Source organism: Emydura macquarii, unplaced genomic scaffold (genome assembly GCF_026122565.2).
Source record: "Emydura macquarii macquarii isolate MOO-44397 ecotype Brisbane River unplaced genomic scaffold, CSIRO-AGI_Emac_v2 contig_499, whole genome shotgun sequence".
Taxonomy (NCBI): domain Eukaryota; kingdom Metazoa; phylum Chordata; order Testudines; family Chelidae; genus Emydura; species Emydura macquarii.
Genome location: NW_027130636.1, coordinates 2,729,101 through 2,753,016, shown reverse-complemented (window position 1 = coordinate 2,753,016; position 23,916 = coordinate 2,729,101). Strand labels below are relative to the sequence as shown.

Here is a 23,916-nt window from a genome sequence, read left to right as displayed (position 1 = left end):
CCATTTCCCAGTCTTTTGCTCTACATGGAGGCCAGGGTGACTGTTCTACTCTTGCTGCATGTTGGAGAAGCAGTTGCCTCTGAGGCTAACACAGGGGGTGGAGGAGGATATTTTGGCAGAGCCGGCGAGGAGGCACCGCCACCTGAGAGCAGAGAGATTTCTTGTTGCAATTGGTTGAGCACTGTTGCTGCCCCAGGAGTACCAGACCCAGGCTGTCCTTTGGTACATTGCTGATGAGGTGTAGACCCGCTTTGGGTCGAGACCTGTGATCCCACAGGGGCGGGACCAAGTCTTTCCTGAGGCCACTGGGTCACCTTGGGCAAGTCCCGTCCCTCTGTGAAAGGTGGTGAAAGGTGCTGCCTTCCTTTGCGAAGCACATTGTGAGCTGCAGATGAAGGGTGCTCGAGGAGAGTTCGGCACCGACGGCTCAGGTCAGGATTGGGAAGGAGAATCTTCCGTACCATGCACTAGCAAGGTGGGTGGTCCTGGCCCTTGGCAGAGATCACTGACAGATTCACACAGTAGAAGTACAAATAACTGCTTTCCTCCTACTCGAGGTTCCTTTTTATGCATCCCAGGATTGCATTAGCCGTTTACCCACAGCGCCGCACTGGGAGCTCATGTTCAGCTGATTATCCATGTGACGGTGTACACCTGGCCCTTTGTGGCCCTCTGCTGGAGGGCCTGTGGTCCTGCTACACTCCTCCCAGGAGAGGAGCAGAAGAGGTGGGTCCTTCAGGCCTGCCTAGAGAGGCTTTATGAAACCAGCCAATCAGAGCCTTGCAGACTCAGATAAAAGATGCTGCAGCTGAGGAGCACCTCAGTCTCTGGCTGGGACTAGAGGGGGTGAGGAAGGAGGCTTGGCTCGGCTCGGCTCGGCTCGGCTCGGCTCGGCTCGGCAAGGCAAGGCAAGGCAAGGCAAAGCAAGGCAAGGCAAGGCAATATAATGGGCTATGTTTACTGGTCCTGTGAGAGAGAGAGAGGCCCTAAGAGCTTTAACTCAGAGCTAAGGGGTGAAGATGAAGTGAAGTGGCCTCTCCCTGAGAAGGGGACAAGGGTCCTTTAGCAGCCCAAGAGACAGGCTGGATTTAAAGGGCTCAGAACTGGGGCTGAAGACCCTGGTGAGGGCAGACAGTTTGGTGAATTCTGTGCTACTCTGGCAGGGGTCCATATTGACTGCGTGAGCTGGCCGGCGGGCTGAGCTACTGAAGACCTGCCTAGTGAGGTTGGCAACCTACCTGCGGTGCCAGGAGCAGGAAAAGATTGCACTATGGCACCCAACTGCTAGGAGGCGCTCAAGAGGTGAGTCCCCCCGTCAGAATCAACCATGACTCCCAAATCTTTTCTCAGTCACTCCTTCCCAAGACAGTCCCGCATCCTGTAAGTATGGTCTACATTATTTCATCCTAGATATGCCCATTTACATTTAGCTGTATTAAAATGCATATCTTGCTTGAACCGTTTCTACTCAGAGAAACAGCTAAGGCCAGAAGAGGGTGTGGAAGTGATTTATGCAGGGAGGAGACAGCAGGCAAAATCCAACTTTCCCTTCAAGAATGTCACCCACTTGCCCAGAATTGCTGATGTAGCTAGGTTAGGGAGAGCAGTAGGGTGAAGAGGGTTTGAGTATGTGCTTTGGTAAATGTCATGTTTCCTGGAATACACATAGAGAAGCCAGGTAAAAACATAAATACTCCAGCTAAAAGGTTGCCCTGTAACACTACTTTCATTCCTAGAATTTAGAAGGATCACACACAAGAATGTCAAAACAGAGGGAGACAAAGCAGGTTGTTCTCGAAGGCAGAGAGGAATCGCTCATCCCCTCTTTCTCTAGGCTGGCTTTCTGCAGACTGCTGCTGGGCCCTTATTGCTAGGATTGCCAATGTTGGGAAATCCTTCTCTAGCATAAAGTGGGCGGCTCTGCGGTTGGTTACTCTTTCCTTGCTGTACTTTTGTGACCATGAAGGAAGAGTCTGTCCTCTTGCCAGCCAGTGAAATGTGGAAGAGAGCCGAACATGTGTTTTCCTGTTTCATTCCTTCTTTCACTACTTGTTTTTGTTTGTTTGTTTTTTGTTTGTTTTTAAAGTGAAGCTTGCAATGGAAGACTCAGCATGGGGGGTTTGAAATTGCTCCTAGCGACGGCATTTCCCATGTCCCGCTACATTTTTATCATGCGTTCTATACGTTTGCCACCACATTCTTCTAGGGTTTGTGAGTAGCCATCAGATCTATGTCACACTGGCTCAGATCATGCTTCATAAAGTGTAGCCTGGCTGTATGCTACATTCAAAGATAAGACTCGGTGGGCAGCTGGATTGGCCACCAGCTCTTATTTCAATTGCTATTTCTGCCCCTCCTGGTCCTTGTCTCCTCCATTTGCTATTCTACCCCCCGATGAATCTATCAAGCCACTTTCTTATGGACACCTGGCCTCTTCCGGCCAAGACTCAGATGAAGATTTCTTTGTGATCTGTGGTTCATCTGCAATTGGTTGGATGAGTCTTGAGGTTTTCCAAGACTTGCAGCTTCCAGGGTTTCCTTGTAGCCCAATGTGAGGCTGTGAACAATGGCTACAGATCTGAGGCTTCCCTCTTTTCTCCCCAGCTGGGAGACTCAAGGCCCCAATAATTCTGTTCAGGCATAACTCCTTTTTATAAGGGGTAGAGGATCCAATCAGAAATGAAACCATGTGACTTAAGAGACCAATTAAAGAACAGAAAACATGGTGAGCTCTGGTACAATCATTTTCTGCGTGGGTGGAGAGGAATTTGTTGGGATTTTAATCGACCATAATTGACACTGATCAGTGATTGAATTTCAGTCCAGAATTCCAAATAAATTCCAGGCAGGCTCTTACTCCGGCTTTGCACAGAATTCCAAAGGGCTTAAAATCATCGAAAATGCCTTTGGCCTTTGAAGGTTGCCAAGGCAGGGCCTGTGCATCCCCATTTGTCTCTTAAATGCTTCTCTGCAGGTCCCCACGGACTGCCTGCTTTTTCTCGGTGAGCTCTGGTCAAAAGAATTGATCACCAGCACAGAAGATGATGGAGAAATCCCTCTCCAAGCATCAACTTCACTTCCTGTGAAGGTTAAGGTGTCAGGAAGTTACCAGAAAAAGAGATGATGAAGCAACTTGAGAAACTATCCTATAATAAATCAATCTGGGATGAATCGGGAAGCAAAGAGGGAAAGTCAGAAGCCAGGACCAGACAGACACTTGGGTTCTGCTGCAGCTCCACAGAATAGTCACCTTTTTTCCAGTCTGAGTTGCGTCCTGTTGTATGTCGTGGTGTTATTCATCTGGTCTCCACTTGGTGACAGTGCTGCCCTTCTCCTCCCCTGGCAAAGCTGCAACCTGAACAGGTCATATGTTAGTAGAACGGTAAAGCTAAATTATGGGCAATAATTAAATCTGTGCGAACATTAGTTTGAATAATGTTGAATCACTTAGATTTAAAGGCTGCCTCTTGTCTGGACATGCAAAGCTGGGAGCGTGGGTGGAGAAAGTGCTGGGGTGTGCGTGGGGAGCGGCTGTAGTTCACGTCTCAAGTGAAGTTTGGCAAGGGGCGGAATTGCTGCACTGACAGCTGGCCACTGAATTCCTGTCTCACCTGGCTGATCTCCACACCCTCTCCACCTGCTCTCTCTCCACAGCTGAGTCATGCGTGGCAACCTAAGGCCTTGTCTACATTGGGGAGATGCCCTGGTTTCAGCTGCTGGCAGCCAGCCTTTGGACAGGCTGCGCCTAGGATGCCTCCAGAGTGGACAGGTAAATCTGAAGAGCTGTGATTGGCACTGATGCAATAGGGCTTGGTTTCAAGCAAGGCTAAGTGTTACTGTACCTCTGCCTCTCTATACTAAGTGGTAGTACCGCTTTAGCCACATCCGTGGCAGAGCATCAGTGGCTGAAATTCCCAGAGAAGACAAAGCCTCAGATATTCCCTCAGGTCCTTCTCCAAATCCAAGCAGCAGAGGCATAAATGAATACGGCTTTTTCTGCAATTTAACGTGTGTGCATTTTTTCCCTTGGGAGGAACCCATTTTATATCATTACAGTCTGGGCTGTTTTTTTTAAGAACATTATTTCCTGTGGAATCCATGCCAACATATCCTTTTAATATTCATTATTCTTCCATTCTTCCTTTTGGAACATCATTTCGCTAAAAGAGCTCTTCATTACAGCAATTTCTGTTTTTTTTTTTTTTTCTATCAGCAAATGTACAGGGATTGCCAGCCTGGGTAAGACCTGAAGTCCCTCTAATCCAATAGTCTAGCTCATACAGTGGTTAATACCAGATGCTTCTGAAGGAGAGGACGGACACCCAATACTGGACAGTGCTAGAATACCCTACTCTGTGGAGAAAGTTTCTCCTAACTCCAGGCAGTTAGTTGCAATCCTTCATGCTTCAGAGCACAGGTCAATATAAATGTTTTATCCCATCTAATGTAACTGTTGGTGTTCTCATTATCTAGATAAATGTCAAATCCAAAGACGCTCTTAGCCAGAAGAACTCATTGCCACATGATATTACTGTAGCCATCTATGCATTGTGGAAGAAGTATTTCCTTTTGTCAGTTTCAACTGCAGCACCTTTCAGCTTCATTGCTTCTCTCCCTTTCTGTAAACAGTTGCCTTCTCTACACCATTCTTTATTTTATACATCTCCTATATAAACGGAAGGGTCGTAATCTTTCCAATCTCTCCTGCTGGGGGGAGGTCTTCCCAGGCCTGGGATGATTTTATTGGACTGTTTCAGGACCTCTGCTCTTGGAGGCAATAGAATTGAAGGCAGTATTCCAGGTGAGGGAATACTATTGATCTCTATAATGTCAGCACTGTTTTTCTGCCCATTCTTTATGCAGCCGCCTCTTTTTGTTTGTTGCATGGCACAGAAGTTCTCCCTGAGGGGCTCAAGTCCCTTTCCTGAGTGGATGCTGTTTTTAGAATCCATGAAGTTGTAGAATCTAGCCACAGAATAGTTGTAAATGTGTGTGTATCTAGTGTGTATCCGTATAGATAGATCAGCATGACCCCATTGACGTCAAAGGAGAGGTGTTAACTTACACCGGCTGAGGATGGATCTGGCTTTATCTGTTGCAGGGGAGCTCAGAGGACTAGTGGGACATTTAGGGACTGACAATGTGTCCACCTGCCTCCCCGGCTGTTGACATCCTGCTTCATGGGCTCACCAGCTTCTCTAGAGACCAGTTGATATCTGGGGCATCCGGCCCCATTGCCTCTGGTGGGTCCCTTATTCCACAGTCCCCTGCCTCGTCATGCTCATGCACATGGATCTTGTCAAACAATGCCGCCTCATCACAAATGCCAACCAGGGGCTGGAGAGCGGTAATATGGTGCAGAGGGTAAACACTGAAGGTGGAGGCGGAGGTGATCAGGACAGAGCACAGCATGTGGAAGTGCATATGCGCAGGAGGGTTCGGGGAGGCCACATGTCACCGGGCCTCAGTAGGTCACAGCTGAGGATAACGGATTCAGAGCCATCTGCTGAGAAGGGGGGCAGAACCATTTCCACCCAAACTGGTGGCTATTTTTCCATAAGCTACACCTAGCCAGTCACCAAAGTAAACTTCCGTTTCACTGCACTAGTTAACAAGAAGTCAGAAATGCAGTCTCCGTAGGTATCCCAGCCCTTATTTCACCTTTCAGAACTAGACTTTATGATGAGTGATTTTTGAAAACCCATTTCATCAAACAAAGGGATCTTCTGGTCCCAAGAGATCAGCCACCCAGCTAGGTTCATGGATAATGCAGATTGTATCCAATAATCACGCTGCTGCCAAATCTTTAGTATTAATATCTAAAGGTTTATTTATAAGAGAAAAGACGAAGGAGAGAGGAAAATGGTCAAGGAAAACAAATACATACACTCATTGCACAGTGCTTGTGTCCCATTTGAAGCCGCGATGTTACAGACATGAAGGAAGTACAGACAGACTGCAGAGGAAGAGTAGGGATGCAGACATAGAGTTGCAGGGGACAGGTGCAGCTCCTGTTTAAGGCTGGCTAACATCAGGGAAAAGCCCATTCACAATCCCCCCAGCCAGCGTCTCACAATCATACTTGGCCTCCCCCTTTAACTCCAGACCCGTTCCAGTGGGTGTGGATCAGCCGTGCCACGCTAAAGCCACAGAGACCATCTCCACTGACGTCTGTGGATCTACAGATTTACAGCAGCTGGGATCTGGACCCAGATGGTGTCTCTGTAAGAACCACCCCTGTTGACATTTGAATCTCCCCATCTCTGGGCTATGGTCCTCATCTTCACTCTTGCCTACAAACCACTCCAGATGCTCCTTATCGCTGTGCACATTCTTTAGAAACAAACTTCACCTTCCTTTTCTATTGGAAACAGCAATTACTGTCTTCTTCATGCTGTGACTCGGCTCGTGACGTCTCTCTTGCTCTTTTCTGCTTATCTGTAGTTTAAAATCCACATTTCCCCAAATCCGATGGCTTTCCTAGCACAGAGGGTTGTCCGGGGTCGTCATTAAGGCTGGGGGTTGGTTGGATGTGTGGATGGTGGGCGGATTGGTGTATATCGGTACCGGCAGGGAATGCAGGGCGGTGACCTATAGCATTGGAATGTGGTTGTGGAGATATGTAGCATGTCCAGGTCCTCCCACTGGAGGCAGAGGGTGGAAGAGGGAGGTCTGGACACAGTGCGGTTGAGCAGCCAGCTGGCAGAGTAAGTAGAAAGAAGCTAACGAAGCCAGGAGGCCTTCCAGCATCGCTCCATGGAGGCTGAGTTGGCGGAGGCCCCCGTGTGAGTCCCTTTCTTTTCTGTTTGAGCTAGAGCAGATCTTCTAAGAAAACTCCTGATCTTGATTTAAAAATTGCCCGTGATGAAGAATCCCCCGTGGTAAATTGCTCTGATGGTTAATTTGTGTCACCAGTAAAAACACACCTCCGTTTCCCAATCTGTGTTTGTCTAACTTCACCTTCCAGCGGTTGGATCTTACACTCTTTTCTGCTAGCTCAAAGAGCCCATTAGCAAATGTTTGTTCCCCATATAGATACTTACAGATTGTGATAATGTCACCTCTTAACCATCTCTTCGTTAAGCTGAATGGATGGAGCTCTTTGGGTCTATCACTATAAGGCATGGGTCTAGTCCTTTAATCATTCTCATGGCTCTTCCCTGAACCCTCTCCCATTTAGCAACATCCTTCTTGAATTGTGGACGGCAGAACGGGACACAGCATTCCAGCAACAGCACCAGGGCCAAATGTAGAGCTAAAATAGGGAGTTCAGAGGATATGAAGGAGCTGGAGGGACTCTGCGAGGAAAAGACTAAAAATATCTTTGGTCCGGTTAACCCATGAGTGAAAGCCATGTGGCTGCTATCTGCTAGGCATGGAACGTGTGAACGCCAAGGAGGGAGATGGATCATTGAGGGTGCTCCAGAGAGAAGGGAAATAATGGAATGAAACTGAGCAAAGGAAAATGTACTCCTAATACATAACACATTCCCATTTAGTCTATAACATTATCAATTACTTTTGGATTATTATTACTTATTCAACCCATCGAGAGTCACGGACAGCTATCTCCTAATGGGGAAACGTTACAGGCAACTTATTAACGAACAATGCATCATTAAGGGGGGAGAGCTTCAAAGGCTCATGAATGCATTTCAAAGGCTACAGTACGAATGGAGCCAGCAATTGCATGTCTGGGGGACATGGCAAAATTCGTAATGAGGACTAGACTGGGTTCAATGTAATTAACTAATTCTTGATCAAAGGGGTTTAAGAACTGAATGGTCAGGGAATTCAATTATGGATTTCCTAACGAATCAGTGTATGCCCAAGCTGTTGGAGATTTTCTTTTGGAAGAATGGAGCAGAGGATCTGGCTTGTAGTTTCTAGGGAGGTTTAAAGAGATAAGTCCAAGGAGAAAACATCCCAAACCAGAATTGGACCCTCAGGATTGTGGCTCAAGAAGCACAGCGCCAAACGCTGCTTGGGTGAGAGGACACATGATCTCGGTGAGACATGTAGCCTTATCTATAGTTCTGGTTAGTGTCACCTCAAGAGTGTCAGCCTAAACTAGGGGCTAGGCTGTGATAGATGATGTCTGCTTACCCCCCCGTTCTCAATGGTTTTCGGTTGTACATGGGGAACGTTGTTGGAAAGGAAGCCATAGTGTTGTGTCCCGTGCCAGGCTGGTGTGTCAAATTCCCCACCAAGCAGCTGTCTCATGAGGTGCTGGTACCGTTCCAAGTGCAATGGGGCTGTGCTCTCAGCCGGGGTCTTCAGGCACCAGCACAATACAAACAGTTAATGACAACAAGTGGGCTGAGATCACAAAGGCCCTCCCAAATACAGCAGGTTTAACTCACAGCAGAAGCCACCAGGGCCAGTCTACACTACTGTAAAGGGCTCAGAGTCTATATGTCCGCTGGGTGGGAGGGGATGCTGGCACAGAGGTAAAGTGACTTGTTCAAGGTCCAACAGCAGGGCTGAGGCAGAGTCTGTAGGTGGGGAGGGAAGTCTTGAACTAAAACACCTCCCTTCCCTTGGAATTCCCCCTGCTCTCACCTCTGGCGGGCTGCTAAGATGGCCCGAGGATCTGGGAGGCTGGGGAATCACAGTATATTCACTTTTGTTCATTTCTTGTTTTTTTAAAATCAGGGGCACCCAGGAGCTCCAGCGGGGTGAGCATGGCGGGATTCAGTGTGCTTCAGGTTGCATTGAATCCTGGGGCAGCTCTTATGCTGGGGGCTGGCCAGGCCGTTGACTGCCCCAGACTACAGGGAGTAAAGGTGGCTTTAAGAAACCCAGTAGTACAGACCAACTCTGTCACATTGCACACCTGTGACATTCACTAGCCCTATTTGTATGTTAACACAACACATCATTGGCTACTCTGGGCTGGTATACACAACGTGAAGGATATGCAATGTGGCCTGGTAATGTTGTTATGCTGTAAGAATTGAATTGGTGAATTGCATGATCTCTGGAGGTGGAATTTCTGTTGCATTCTCATTTATTCCTGGAGGTTATATATATGCATTATTAAAAGAAATACATTAACAGACTATCAGGATTGTGCATAAAAATCAGAAAATGCCCAGGTTAAGGTCTGGATTATGATTTAGTCTATTTACATGATCATGTATATGTCTTAAATAATACAGACTTCATCCCACCTTAGCTCATATTGTGCCATCTTGTAATATTTTACACCCCTTCCGTCTTTTAAAATTTAAATTGCTCTAATTTAATGCTCGTAACACTCCACTGTCTGTGTATTGACAGAGATCTCTTTATGCTGTTGCCACTACTCTAATTGCGCCTTTCAGGTGCTGAGCGGTCTGGCGAGGATCCACCAAAGTGCTCGAGTACAGGAATAGCCCCAAGGAAATCGATGATCCCAGAGGTGCAGGTCAATGGAGAATAAGGCCTTATGTAGCCCTCACTGTCTCAGGACGGCATCTGTTCTGCATTGTGCCTGGCTTCTTCTGCCATCTCCCATTGGAATATTCCTACCAATTTGTGCAAAATCTTGCCCCAAGAGAGGACTATATTGCTGTCAGGTCTTATCCTGAACTCCCAAGCAGTCAGAACAGGGTCTTAAATTAAAAATATCATCATTCTTAGTTTATGTAGAGGGCATCTTCTAGTCCTCCAGTAGTTTCTTCTATTGCAGAAAGTTGGTTTGCTCACTTTACAAAGGCAAATGTATTATGAAATTTCCCTTCATTCCTCTCCCTTTTTTGTTCCCCGTTTAACAACCGATTTGTGTGTTGCATGAAAGTTACACAGTTCTTTAGATGCATTTGCTATTTTATTTTCTTTCATTCAAAAATATGTCAGTAATCTTTTTGTTAACATGAAAGATAAAGGATTAGTAATGCAAGATGCAGTTTTCTTGTAACCTTCTTGAAAGCAGACTATAGTTTCTTATCTGGTGCTAACATTCATTTTCCTGAAATGAAAAAAAAAAAGAAGACTTCTTAAAATGAAATAAACTATATTCGATTCAGACAAGAATTGCTAGCAGAGAAATTTATTGCAGCTGGCAGAATTGAGCAGCTGCACAGAAGTCTTTCTTTCCCAACAATGGATACCTTTTAAACAATATATATATATATATTTTGCATATAAAATACAATTGCAAAAAGAAAAAGGACCATGACCAAGTCCTGCATTGATCATAAACAACATATTACAAGACATGACTGTCCAGTTAATTCCACCAACTACTTGAGTCCAGAAAAGCATACAAAAAATAAAAACCACAGTGAGGTATTAGTGCTTGGCTGGTGAGTCTGAAATAGCACTGCAACAGGGAGATCCAGAACGTAGGCCTGACTTCCAGCTAACTAGGCTGGGACAGGCTGGAAGACTAGGAAGCAATGGAGAAATTTATCTGGGAGGTAACTCCACTGATTTCATTAGAATGACGTCAAGGGTGAATTCAACCTAATAGATTCATCCATAGAGGAATGGCATGTTTCATTAACCCATTGAAGGCACCATGGACGTTCTATATACTGCAGCATCCTATGGAAGATCAAGTGGCATATGATATGAATACTTTTAAACTAAATACATCCACCCCAAGCCCCAAACACAAAGAAAGCTACATTTCAGCTCCCCCTCCCAATGTTGAGAACTACAACCCAGCTCTTTAAAGATATTTAGGTTCCTGGGGCCTAAAAACTTTTGAGGAACTTGGCCTACTTGTTCAACAAGTGGCCTTCTGTTCTGCTGGTGGGAAGGTGACCGTTACATGCCCAAAGGAAAGAGATGGGCTTGATATGCCAGTTCTTTCCATCTTCAAATAGGTTACAATTTATATTAAGGTTCCAGTTTTAAATGGTTTAAAAAGGGTTAATATTTTATTAATAGATGTTTGCATAAATAGTTAGTCAATTGTCCTAGCGTCCAACAGGTGATTGGTAGCCCGGGTTTACAAGCCTCTAAAACATATAACATGCTTATAACTTTTATGAACCTGTATGAACGATACATATATGGAACTTAATCTAAAGTGTGAACTCAGGATGTCTGGGCCAAGTCCTCGGTATAAATTGTTGTGACTTGCTTTTTGTAATGAAGCCTGTTTTTATAGTTGTGAGTCTTTAAAAAGTCTGCAGGGAGGAGTGGGAGCAGAAATGAAGGTCTGGAGGTATGAACCATGACTAGAGGGACCTAGTCTGGGGTGGCACCAAAGGCTCAGGAATGCAGTCTGGGATGCTGAGTACCTGGGAGGATCTGGGCCTGAGGTACCTAAGGACCCGGGCCTGACAGCTTGCACTCAAACATGAGAGCTTCTGCATGTAAGGCTGGCTATTCAGCATGCTTCATACAGATCTGTGTCCTACAACACTACCTGCTTGAGATGAGGGTGGTCTCTGGGAAGAGGACATCATTGGACAAGGCTGAAGCTGAGAAGGGAGTGAAGCCTGATGACTCAGACCCCTGCACACACCACCGATCCCACTGCTCTGTTTGTGTACAAGTCATCTAACAATGAGAAGTTCTTGACACGTCTGTGATCTCCTTCACTCCATTCATACATTTCACTCTTTAGAAGGGCAGCATACCAAGTAACTGAAGAAGAATGGAGATGATTGGTTGAATTACCATCACTGTCACAAAGACACTACTTCAGAATCTCCTGACTCTGATAATGATGATTTCAAATGAGATGCAACAGTCACCACTCATTTTGTTTAATCACAATCTCACTTCTTCAAACATGGCTTATTTACAAATGGGAATGAAAATGTATGTGAGAGCGAAGTTTTGGCTCTTTAGGAATTTTGGATAGGTAGCTAGAAGGTCCCCCTGAACTGTTATAATCTCAGGCTGAATTCATTTAAAAAAGGGAGTCATTCAAAAATGTTTCTTTTGCAAAAATTATTATATTTTTAATCAGTGCAATCTTATAGAAGATTGTCAGCCCAAAGAAGAGAAAATGTGCTAAATTTGGAGCCTAAACTTTAAATGTAAAATGAGTGCAAGATCCAATATTATTGTCATTTCAAATCTCTGCACGTCTTGAATTTCAACACCAGAAGGGAGTCTTTATAATAGGCATCATCAGATGATTGTGACCTCTAAAGAGATTTTATTCAGAATTGTTCGACTAGTTTGTACAAACCTATGTCAGCATTTTATTTGTTTTATAAACTGTTACAAATATTAATTCAAGTATTTGATATTCAGAACTTCCAATCTGAGCGGTGTGATTGGTCAGCTAAGTCACATGGTATTGTGTCTATTCCTTGATTGGCTGATCTAACTTTTCTATAAATTCTACTTGAGTCAAATTTCATTTAGTCATGAAACAAATTTCATTGCACCACCATATTTAATTTCTTGATCAAAGAAGGATCTGAGTTTCCTCAAACTCCATTTTGGTTCCTAGCTATTAGACTAGTACTCATAGCTCATTGGCAGTCTATACACCAAGCCAAAAAAAAAGCAGTTGATTCCAGAAAATACGGAGCATTCTCATAAATGGCAATTTGATCTTAAAAGAGCCCACTTGCAGAGTTACTTGGAAATCAGGCAACCTTTTTTGGAATTTGCCGTGAAAGACCCCAGTCCCGGCAGGGCGTTGGACTAGGTGACCTCCTGACCACCCTAATCTTCTATGATTCTAACCTCCCTTCCCTCCTTTTGGCCTATTTAGAAATCCTCTTCATGGTAGATTTCATGTAGCTTTCCTCAATATGCACAGAGAGATGCCCTTTCCCATGTTCCTTGTGTCTGAACCTGGTTAGAACTGATGCAAACGCCAAAGAACATAAAAAGGTGTGATCTAGTGAATAGGGCACAAGGCTCAAAGGAAAAGTCACTGGTTCTAGTCCCAGCTCTTCCTGCTTGCTGTGTGATCTTGCACCAGTTGCTTCCTGCCTCTGTTCCTTTGTTGAGTTTGTCTATTTGGACTGTAAAGTCTCAGGGGTAAGGACTGTTTCTCCAGTCCTCAGAGCAGCGATAGAATGTGTATGAGGGAGGAGGGGATAAACAGATCAAAGCTGGGAAGTGGAACTGAAGCAGCCCTGGGAGAGGGGCTATAAGTGCTAGCGAGATGGCCACCCTGACCGTGAGCTTCTCCTGGGGTCTCTAGCCACTAAAGGAAACAACTTAAATTTCATGGAGGCTTAAATCTCTTTGTAGGCAAGGTGGAATTAAAACAAACATTGACACGGAGCCCAGAGCAGTCCTCACGGCAATGCGCTCCTCCTAGCTAAAAGCAGAGCCAGGAATAAACGAAAAGGAAGCCATTCATCCCGAAAGAGGTCAGATGTTCTGGTCCTTCTGCAGTGAACGCCAGGAAACCCAATTGCCTCAATTTCGACCCCCAGCAGGGGCAAGGGGAGAACAACTACTTGGTTTTTTTTGGTTTTGTTTTAAATGTGATGGCTTTTGAAGGGTTAAATGGGACTTACGTAAACTGTGCAGGGTTTAAATAGCAATTAACTAATGGGGCCTCAAGATGCAAAACAAGGTGCTTTTCCCCCAGCAGGTGGATTTGGTTAATGCTGATTTAGCATAATAAGGAGCTAGCATTCTCATCTTTGTTTATAACCTAATTTGCTGTGGATAGTTTGTTTTGCTCCTGAGAAATTTGATATTTTCTATTACCTAGAGAAAGAATAATTTCCTTGGCTTGCATTCGTCTCCGTCCTCAGCATTTTGACAATTTAAATGCAATTCTACTTTTTCAGGCTGAAATCTTTGCCTATGGACTTTAATGGGTCCCCTTGCCCTGTGCTAACAGATGTGTGATTGCATTTAAGAAAAACTATGTTTTCATCTCAAAGAAAAATCCCCCAGACCAAATCTCCCTTCCCCCCACTCTCCACCCGGGCACACATGCGATTTTAATATTTTATATATTTCATAAGCTTTTATGCCTCTGAAAGAGAAGTGAATTTGTAGAGAGTTGAGCTCTCCAGAGCTGTACTTCAGAGCTAGGAAGTAATTCAGGGTGAAGCCTGTATTAATCTCAGGTGAGAGAGATATTTAAATTCAGGCAACCAGTGAGAATATAAAATGGGGAACTCTTTACAAAAATTTCAAATTGTAATATGCAAAGCTTAAAGAAAAGAAACCCCAAGGGAACAGCCTTCCTCTAGAACATTTTGTTCCAAACATCATCTCTTTACCATTATTTTTTTTTATTTCAAAAACCTTCCCTTTGCCATTTTATATTTTTAAATTAAATCTTTCAGTTTTTAAAATGAAATTCTTTATTGCTGCGAGCCTGCGAGGGAGGAACGGGGATGCAGGGACTGGGGTTGGGAAGAATGGCACACAGGTTGGCATTTTAGCTAGTGCAGAAGTAACAGGCAGCACTGGGGAAACAAAGAATAATTGCTGCAGACACAGGCTGCCACAGCCAGTTTTCTGAGCATAGGCCAGCAGTGGTTCGAAATGGCAAGCTGGAGATATCAAGGGACACCCTATCTGCTCCAGGAACCAACCTGACCATGCCGTCTGACAAGACCTGGCCTGCCGGCTTTGTCCCAAAGTCAGCAAAACATCCCACTGTCATGGAAAAAGGTAGTCAGCCCAGTCCAACCCACCATCACTCTAACAGCACTGCCACAAACCAAAGAGCAGTGGCCAAGCAAGGGAGCGTTTAGCTGTATCACAGCTCATGGGACCAGGAGCAATTAAAAACCATGAGGAACTCCCCTGGGACTGGCTCATGTTGCTCCACCATCTGACTACGGAGGTCAGAGCCCTGTGGCTGTGCATTGTGGGACGGGGGAGCACAGGATGGGTATTCCGGCCCACGTGGGGGATTCATAGAAGCCACGCTGAAGCACGAGCAGAGGGCAGCAAGATTTGAGGGCTTCCGGGTCAGGCCACTTTGGGTGAAGCAGCCCCTGGGTGACAACAGCACCTTGTGGAGGGAGAGGAGGAGAGGTGGGCATCTGGGATGTGAACTGACAGTGAAGACAATTGGTTGGCTCCCTCCTGCAAGAGCATGGGAGAGGGATGCAGACCATGGCACTGCTGACTGTGAGTGTACTCCGCAACAGAGACCGCTGGAGACCCGCCAGTGTGGGCGGTTCCCCTGCTGCCTGTGGAGCATCCAGGCCCTTCCCCTGCAGCTGAAGTAACAGCTCCTCCCCCCGCGTCTGCCCTCCCGCGGGGCAGGCTGCTGGGGAGCACTCCCAGAGGTGCCCTCCATGGTGTCCAGCTCTTATCTTCAGTGGTTACCTCTCCACCTTCACTGGGTGACAAAGAGCTAATATAGGGAACAACTGGGCTTGGAAGTGTCATCGCCTGCATCTTATAGAATCCTGACATGTCGGGCTGGAAGGGAATAGAGAAGCCATCATGTCTGGCCCCCTGCATTGCAACACAACCAAATAAACCTAGATCGTCCTCGGCAGGTGATGGTGGGAATTCCACAGCAGGAACTTATCCAATGCCAGGGGCTGAAACAAGGACTGCCAGAGCTGACAGCCGGAGTTGCTACAACTTTAGCTACAAAGCCAGGTGTTCTCATAGACTTCTAGATGCTAAGGTTAGAAGGGACCATCATGATCATCTAATCTGACCTCCTGCACATTGCAGGCCACAGAACCTCACCCACTAGCTGGCAGCTGTAACAGGTGAGACCAGTCCGTGCCTACGGTAGCCGCCGTGAAAATGCCAAGATCAAGGCAGACTGCAGAAGGAGAGCAGATTCTCCAAAACTGGTGGCTAACGTTGCAGTTAGATTCACCAACCAGTCACAAAGAGTGCTTCTGATCCCCCACACTGGTTATCAAGAAGCTACAACAAGAAATACACAGCCCCCTTTATTGCATTTCAGTCTCTGGCCGCCAATTAGCAATGAGGTCCAGTAAAGAGATAAGTTATTAAAACTCTGTTCACTTTACCAAAAATGTTCTCCTGATCCCCAAAGGGTCAGCCAGGTTACCAGACCAATGTAAGTTTGGATCTTACCCAAAATAGCACGCTGCCAGCCAATTCTTTAGAAACTAAAGGTTTATTATTTTAAAAAAAAAAAAAAAGAAAAAGAAAAAGGAAAGAAATGGGAAGAGAAAAGTTAAATGGTCAAACCAGTCAGATAGATACAAATGACTTTAAAGTCCATATATTTCAGATTCTCAGCAGAATTGTGGAGTTTGAAGATTGGTACAGTTCCTTTCGTGTACACCCAGTACCTGGATGGGTCTCACTCCTTTATTTCACAGCTTCAGTTGTAGATGAGTCGATCCAGAAATAGGAGGCAGGAATGAAGACAAGATGGGGATTGTGCAGCTGAATTTTTATAGTTTCTGCCATGAGGCTTGTACTTCCTTTGTCTTAAACACAGCCCCACAGCACGTGGCATGGAAAAGCCTCAGAGACCCTGTCCATAGGTCTATTCCTACATGTCCTGGTGACCCATAAGATGCAGCCCCTGAGTTCTTTCAGTGGATTCATTGTACATTTGAATCCACTTGATGGGCCATTAACCAGGTTTAGTGCTGCTGCCATCCTGTCTGGGGGTGTCACCCAGAAACACAGCACAAGCTTGAAAGACAAACATACCATGCACATTTAGAACTTATAATACAAAACTGATACATGCACATAAACAATATTATGCTTAACAAATTATAACTTTTCCAGTGGTACCTGACATAACATATTTTGTCATTTTCATTGTAACTTTGCAATATTGATATGAGTATTATAATAAATGATCATTTATATTCTAGACAGTGTCAAACCCCGCAGGCAAAACTGATGCAGGAAGTGGTGTCCCTAGACACTGCTGAATGCATCACAGGAATTTTTCTTTCTTGGGTTTGTATTACTACGATTTCTAACATGTTCAATGGTTTCTCCAAAGCTTACACACATGGCACATTAGCAACAAGTTAATTACAAGCCCTAACATCAACATTTACATCCAGTTAGAACAAGAGTGCACTTACAATCATTTTTGTCATGCCACGCCTTCAGTAGGGATAGTTTCTCATTGGGGCAGTTCATTTGATACCCTTTTTGATGTTTTGAACACCTTCGTTTTACCTCCGTGTTTTCTTTAGCATAAGCCTTTAATTCAGTTACATCCTTGGAGTTTTGGTATTTAAGGGTTAACCTGTGCCTTTCATTTACAGAATTACATTTTTTCCCCTTTTTTTCTTCCCTGAAGGTTTGAAATCTGGGCTCTCTGGTCTAACAGAATACATTGGCTGGCTAGAGGTTTTCCCTCTGCTATCTGCTTTGGGCAAACCAACACCACCACCCCCCAAGTCAATCTGGTAAATTATATCACCACACACATTAGCTTGTTTACTAGTTTTCAAATTTTCAACTATTACCAATTCCTAGGCTGGACCACCCCTATTCTTCCCCATTTTAGAAACAGGGTTCTGATGTCCTTTCACTACCAACCTCTGCTTCCACATGGAACCAGAGGTTGAGTCCACTCAGAGATTACCAGACATATCCCAAGTGTCTGGGGGTGAGAGTTTGCCTGCGACCCCCTGTATTCCCGAAAGATGACCTGCACAGTTGTCCTGCTCTGTATCCAGCTATCCAAACTGAAGACAGAGACTCTTTACTTAAAGAATCAATATTGAGACCCTCATATCCCCACACTGTCTCCCCAACATACTGACCAAACACTGCTGCTTGGTTACAGGGCTGTTCAAACTTCCTAATCATTTTAATTCCATAAGAAACCTCCTTTAAGTTATCCGCCCGGGATCCTTTTAAAGCAAGGCCATACGCATTTGAAAAACTCTGGCAATTACTGAACCGAGTTTCTCCCCAAACAAGCTGTTGCTTTCTACAGCAGTGATTCATCCTGAGCTAATTCAATCAATCCACTTCCACACCTCTCACTTGCAGCAAACTGCTTGCAAGATCTACCATGGTGAGCTTCCATTGAATTCCTTCAGGAGCATTTTTAAGCAACAATCCATTTTCCACAGAAATTTTGTCCTTTCCCTCCCTGGCTCGGGATTGCTCTAAAGAAACATTCTTTTGAGCAACAAGAGACTCTTTCTGGATTTCAGTTAAGTCCAGAACCACCGCTGGTACAACTGACAAACCCTCAATCAGCATAAACTGAGAGTTACTTTCTGTTTGCTCCTCAGACAAATTGAGGATTGGAGACAAGCTCTCCCTCAGCAGATAAACTGCTATTCTTACCCTTCCAACAGTCTGAAACTTCCTCCCCCTTGTCCCAGCCCACATGGCTGTTCCCAGACAAACATATGGAGAGTGGGGTAGATCGCACCCCCAAGTCATTACCCTCAATGGACATAGGCTTAGGCACGCTTCCTTCCTGGGCTTTAGTTGAGTCCAGAACCCCGTCTGGTACAACAAATCCGCAATCAGCATAAGCTGAGAGGTACTGTCTGTCTGCTTCTCAGACAAAAGACTGGAGACAGTTTCTCCCTTCGCAGATAAACTGCTTTTCTGAAGAGACAAGCCACTGTTTTCCACAGGTCAGAGACACTCTCGTCTTTATCACAGAATACCTGGCTAAACACGGACGACTGCCTAGAGTCACACAGCCCCCCTCTCAAAATTTCCCTGTTGATTACAGGTATCACAGAAGATTGACATTCACACTTTCTCTGAGGCTGGGCTATGACATCAGCGTGGTTACACGTATTTGCCATATATTTATGAAACATACCAAAATTGTTATAAACTGGACAGATTCTCTCCCAATCTTTGCCGTTGAGAAGAGCTGGATTTCCATGATGACACAGTTTCTGCTGTTCCTTGATTTGGAGTTTGAGTCTGGTAAGTTCGGCTTCAGCTTGCAGTGGTTCTCTTCTCCTGCTGCCAGCTTCTTTCTCCAGCCAGGCCAGCGCTTCCGTCTCTTGCATTCGAAGTTCTGCCATTTCTCTCTCGTGCTGAAGACGCTGGCTATCTCTCAGGGCTTGCAGTGTGATTGCGTCATATGATCACGGGTCACTCATCGTGACTAACTTCAACATTCTCAGTATCAAATTTAAAATTTGGAATAGCATGAGGTTCTGATCCAAAACCCAAATGATCTGGTTCTGTGGATGCTGTCGATTACACCAGTGTGACCCACCCGTGCCTAGGGTAACTGCCCTGAAAATGCCAAGGTCAGGGCAGGCTGCAGAAGGAGAGCAGATTCTCCCAAACTGGTGGCTGGCACTGCAGTTAGATTCACTGACCAGTCACAGACAGTACTTCTGATCCCCCACACTGGTTATCAAGAAGCTACAACAAGAAATACACAGCCCCCTTTATTACATTTCAGTCTCTGGCCGCCAATTAGCAATGAGATCCAGTAAAGAAATAAGTTATTTAAACTCTGTTCCCTTTACCAAAAATGTTCTCCTGATCCCCAAAGGGTCAGCCAGGTTACCAGACCAATGTAAGTTTGTATCTTACCCAAAATAGCACACTGCCAATCAATCCTTTAGTAACTAAAACTAAAGGTTTGTTATAAAAGGAAAGAAAAAAATGAGAAGAGAAATGTTAAATGGTCAAAGCAACCAGATAGATACAAATGACTTTAAAATCCATATGTATCAGCTTCTCAGCAGAACTGTGGAGTTTGCAGGCATGTACAGTTCCTCTGGTGCACACCCAGTACCTGGATGGGTCTTAGTCCTTGTTTCACAGCTTCAGTTGTAGATGAGTGGATCCAGAGATAGGAAGCAGGAATGAAGACAAGATGGAGATGGTGCCGCTGCCTTTTATAGTTTCTGCCGTGAGGCTTGTACTTCCTTAGTCCCAAACCCTGGCACACAGCACATGGCATGGGAAAGCCTCAGAATCCCCTGTCCATAGGCCTGTTCCTACATGTTCTGGTGATCCATAAGGGCAGCCCCTCGGTTCTTTCACTGGATTCATTGTACATTTGAGTTCTCTGGATGGGCTATTAAGCAGGCTTAGTGCTGCTGCCCTCCTGCCTGAGGATGTCACCCAGAAACACAGCACAAGCTTGAAATACAAACGTTTCATACATCTTTAGTACTTATAATACAAAACTGATACATGCACATAAACAATATTCTTATACTTAGCAAACTATAACCTTTCAAATAGTACCTGACACAGCATATTTTGTAAGATTCACTGTAATTTTGCAATATTGATATCAGCAATATTATAAATGATCACTTATATTCCAGACAGCATCACAACAGTCACATCCCCTGTGGATCTGCTGAGCCTGTAACCCATGCTAGCCGGTAGGTTAGAGCAGCATGTCCTACAGCACTGACAGATTGCATGGCGTGTAACTACAGAGCTGGTTGTTAAGGACGATTTCTCACCTGCTGTGGTAAATGAATCAGCTTTGCAATGCGAGAAGAGGTGCAGAGCTGTGACCGGTGGCAAAGTTGCTGCAGGCAGGGTCAGTGCCTGGGGAAAGACCCAAAGCTAGTCTTTAACTGTATGCAATGGCATGAAAAAATCCAGGGAAAAACCTCACGGCCAAACTGGGTATAAATCAGGGGGCTTTACATATGCAAACTCCTGAATTAGGGATGGTTGGGAAAATTCTTGACACAGCATTTGTGTGGTGGTGGAAGAAGAACAGAAATGTTTTGATTGCAAGCTATGACAGCTCCATTGGTGGGAGGGAATGCTGCCTCACAAGGGAGTGCAGGGCTATGCAGAGCAAATGTGGCAGTCTGGAATTCAGGAACCCAGAAGTAATTACATTCTCCCTCTTCCCCCCCAAAAAAACCAAAGCAAACCAAACCCAACCAAAACAAAAAGAACCAAACGAAACAACAACAACAACAACAAAAAACCCCCAAAACAAAAACAACAAAACAAAGGAGCATATTGCCTTGTGCTTTGGGAGTTGACGAGAAAGGTTCCTCTCCTTTGCAAATGAGTTACCTGTGCATGTGAACAGAGGAACAAAGAGAGTGGCTTTCTGGCATGGACACATTCTTGCTGTTCCCCTCTAAGATTTAATGTCCCAGAACTTGTAAATTGATAGTCATCATAGAAAACAGAACCCGTAAGTCACGTAACCTTTCATTCTGTTTCCCAGAATCAGGAATGAGACCATTGCCGGCTCTAGCTTGCTGCACCTGGACTATTTGCACTTACGTTGACCGTGCTACAGAAGCAGCATTCAGACTCTGATGCATTCATCCGCTCCTCTGCTGTCCAGCCTGGCACCCCCAGGCTAGGGTAAGGGCTGGCTGGGCAGGCGCAATGGTGCTGTCCCACTGTAGGAGCCGTCCCTCTGGAGGCGTTAGTGCACCTGTGTGGGATGTGGGGCTCTGTACCAGTCATGGGAAATAGGCTCCCATGCTTTCTGTGGGAGCCCCTAGGCTGTCTGATTGGCGCTGTGGGAGATGCTATGTTCCAAATGTTTATGAAACTGATCACGTCTGAAAACTTTGTCCAATTTGTGAAAGATTTTCTGAGATTTATACTCTGATTTCCAGGGCTTCCGCTAAGCCAAGAACCTTTGACATTTACCTATCGCTACTTTTTTTCACTTTCCCAGACCTAGCTTTATTGTTTTGTTTCTCTCCTGCAACAGTACCATGCAATTCATGGAGTTAGGTGCTGGTTAAGCATATGCCATCAATTACTGCAGAAACAGAAGTTTGGACTCAGGTCTTGAAAGGCAAATAGAGGAATGTATTGTGAGGATTCATGTGTTGTTTCTTTAAATCGGCAGCAGGAAGTCATGCAAGAGTGGGGCTGATGAAGGCTTTATGAAATTCTTCAGTGACAGAGAGGGAGAGACAGAGTAACTTCAGTGATGAAGCTGTTTCCTTATTCTAATGAAGTCCCTTGTTCAGTGTTAGCAGAAAGCATCTCTTTCTCTGAGTCTTTATCATAGCACGTTTTCCAGCTATTTTGTACTTTGAAGGAGTTTAAAAGGCTCTCTTATTGATCTGAGATTTAAACAGTTTGTTAATTTATTTCTGAGGGTGTGGGAAATCAACTTAATACATGTGCATGGTATATCATGAATTATAACACATCTGCACAGCGTAGCATTTATTCCTATGTGAGCCCCATATTTATATCCGCGTTAAAACCCTCAGGCTGAAAACCAGCTCCCAGGTCAGTGAATATGGTGACAGATGACATGCTATTATCAGCTCTGTCAATTAATTAAATGATACATTATGCTTATGAGGATGAAATACAGAGACACTCTAGATTAAGTGTCTCAATTAAGTCTTTAATTTAGATTTAATAAGTGAGTTATAATGTGTTAATAAAAGATCAATTAGTTGTTGAAAGAGCATTGATCCAGGTACAATAAATACATCAGGGAGACATCAAGTTGACATTGAAATAATTGGAGATTGCATGGACAACACATGTACAATTAGAGTTTTAATACAGTAAAACCGTAATGAATGCTGACACATTTAACTGGCATTAACCAGGGAGGTTAGCAAAGCTGTAATGTTCTCTTACTACATGTCCACAGAACAGTCAATGTTTCTGAGGTGAATTCAAGTCTTCCTACCCAGAAAGTGATAGATCTTCTCTCAGCCATATTTTGATGACGACGTAGCAAATGGGTGTGACAGAATTTAAAACGTATGTAATAATAAAAGTGACCAGCTTTCATCATAAGTAAAATATAGGTACTGGCCTTGGTTTGAAGTGTGTTTGAAATGAGTGACATCAGCAGGTGTGAATTGGCGTATTTCCATTGACCTTAAGAAATTTTCCCAGAGGCCAGGATGTCCCATAGTTGCCTTCCTCTGGGTTTTCTGCACCTTCTTTAACTGAAGCAGTTGCTACTGGAATCCCCAGAGATAGGAGACTGAGCTAAAGGGAAGCTTGATCTGATCAAATATGATAATATCTATACTCTTATGGATCTGCACTGAGTGACATCAGTTGAGGATCTGACCCTGTATTTTGTCAAAGTATAAATGTGGAACTTCACAAAACCTGAATAGTTTTGTAACATTTTAAATGTCATTTATATATTTCATCGGTCACTTACACATCGGTAGGAGTGCAATTTTATCCTAGCATGGCATGAAGCTATGGGAAATATTTGTGCTTTCCATAGGTAAACCTAGCTCAGTAATTCTTGTAAACCTAGAAGATGTTGTGAAGATAGTCTGTTTTTCTTTTAAGAGGGATAGTTTTAGGGAAAACTGCAAGTCATAAGTGGCATCTGGGCCTCCAACTCACGTTTTTCCATATGAGCGTGAGCATTCCTCTGCAATGAATCCTGCTGAATATGGATGACATCATTACGTAGAGCAATCTTTCAACAACAGAAAACTGGGTTTTAAAGTGGCACCATACAGAATACAAATGATGGGTTTAAAGGAAATAAAAAAAGATGATTTGAATAGCATACATTTATGGAATAAAAGATTCCCTCCCCCTCCCGCTCCATTTCTAATATCTTTTCACAGGGCAGGCGCTGTGTATTCTAAAAGAAATTAAAACACTCCTCCTAAATATGCACCAGGCAGTAACAATGGCAGAGTTAAGAAGGTTAGAAGACTTAGTTGTCCCAGCAACATGTCATCAAGTTGAAATGAGAAGGAAACACAGATAATATAAGAAAGAGGAGGAGGAAGAATAATAAAACCACCAGAGGAAAAATGCCAAGAGATTGAAAAAGAAAAGGAAGAACCCTTTTTATTTGCTGTTTCATTAGGTTGAATTTGGTTTTATAGTGTCTAAAAGAGGCTGAAATATAATCTCCTTTTGTGTAATGTGTGTGTTAAGGAAATGTGTCATCAGCAATTCTTCTACAATCTACGGCAGCATTAAAAAAATTAGCAGGGACATGCCATGCAGAGCAGCATAGGGAAACAAACAGAAAGGCACACATTTCAAGCTGGAGTTCTCACTAAAGATTTGGTGTTTTTAAACTTTTCAAGGCTCCACTATACTACGCTATAAAATGCATCATAGGGTCTCAAAGTTAACAAACCAAGCCTGCTTCTGCTTTTAAATTCA

At 44.4% G+C, this 23,916-nt stretch overlaps 1 long non-coding RNA gene across 1 annotated transcript; it reads left to right on the top strand.

The window, feature by feature from the left end:
* The first annotated feature begins 862 nt into the window (after nt 1-862).
* On the top strand, nt 863-3,770 carry LOC137146968 (uncharacterized). The gene is made up of 3 exons (XR_010918113.1): nt 863-903; nt 1,164-1,302; nt 3,655-3,770. It is a non-coding gene; the product is annotated as an uncharacterized lncRNA (long non-coding RNA).
* Nucleotides 3,771-23,916: the final 20,146 nt, after the last annotated feature.